This window comes from Sapajus apella, unplaced genomic scaffold, assembly GCF_009761245.1.
Source record: "Sapajus apella isolate SASKATOON/1434 unplaced genomic scaffold, GSC_monkey_1.0 scaffold14059, whole genome shotgun sequence".
NCBI classification, from domain to species: domain Eukaryota; kingdom Metazoa; phylum Chordata; class Mammalia; order Primates; family Cebidae; genus Sapajus; species Sapajus apella.
In genome coordinates, this window is record NW_022450980.1 from 1 (window position 1) to 1383 (window position 1383).

Below are 1383 nucleotides of genomic sequence, written 5' to 3' on the forward strand. Positions count from 1 at the left end.
TCATTGCCCAGGTTGGAGTGCAATGGTGTGATCTCGGCTCACTGCAAACTATGTAAAACAGTCTGCCTTAAAGAACTAAAAGTAGGTCTACCCGGGCTGGGCGCGGTGGCTCACGCCTGTAATCCCAGCAATTTGGGAGGCCGAGGTGGGTGGATCACGAGGTCAAGAGATCAAGACCATCCTGGTCAACATGGTGAAACCCCGTCTCTACTAAAAATACAAAAAATCAGCTGGGCATGGTGGCGCATGCCTGTAATCCCAGCTACTCAGGAGGCTGAGGCAGGAGAATTGCCTGAACCCAGGAGGCGGAGGTTGCGGTGAGCCGAGATTGCGCCATTGCACTCCAGCCTGGGCAACAAGAGCGAAACTCCGTCTCAAAAAAAAAAAAAAAAAAAAAAGTAGGTCTACCCTTTGATCCAGCAATCCCATTACTCGGTTTCTACACAAAGGAAAAGAAGTCATCACATGAAAAAGACACTTGCAGACATTTATAGCAGCACAGTTTGCAATTGCAAAGACATGAAACCAACCTACGTGCCCACTGACCAAGGAGTAAATTTTAAAAATGTGGTGTATATACACCATGGGATACTCAGTCATGAAAAGGAATAAAACAATGTCTTTGGCAGCAACTTGGATGGAGCTGGTGGCCATTATTCTAAGTGAAGTCACAGGAATGGAAAAACAAATACCATATGTTCTTTTTTTGTTTGTTTTTTGAGATGGAGTCTCGCTCTGTTACCCGGGCTGGAGTGTAGTGGCACGATCTTGGCTCACTGCAACCTCCACCTCCCAGTGTCAAGCAATTCTCCTGCCTCAGCCTCCTGAGTAGCTGGGATTACAGGCATGTGCTGCCACACCTAGCTAATTTTTCTTTTTCTTTCTCTCATTTTTTTTTGAGATGGAGTTTCACTCTTGATCTTGGGTCACTGCAACCTCTGCCTCCTGTGTTCAAGCGATTCTCCTGCCTTCCAACTAGCTGGGATTACAGGCATGTGCCATCATGCCTGGCTAATTTTGTATTTTTAGTAGAGACAGGGTTGCTCCATGTTGGTCAAGCTGGTCTCAACTCCCAGCCTCAGGTGATCTGGGCACCTCAGCCTCCCCAAGCGCTGGGATTACAGGCATGAGCCACTGTGCCCAGCCTAATTTTTGTATTTTTTAATAGAGACAGGGTTTCACCATGTTGGTTAGGCTGGTCTTGAACTCCTCACCTCAAGCAATCCACCCACCTTGGCCTCACAAAGTGCCGAGAATACAGGCATGAGCCACCCACACGGCCAAAAAGAAATGGAATGTTTCACGAATTTGCGTATCATCCTTGCGCAGGGGCCATGCTAATCTTCTCTGTATCATTCCAATTTTAGTCTATGTGTTGCCAAA

At 47.1% G+C, this 1383-nt stretch overlaps 1 pseudogene; it reads right to left on the reverse strand.

Annotated features, from left to right (window-relative positions):
- Nucleotides 1-1284: 1284 nt before the first annotated feature.
- LOC116548522 lies at nt 1285-1383 on the reverse strand (annotated as a pseudogene; the record flags this gene model as incomplete).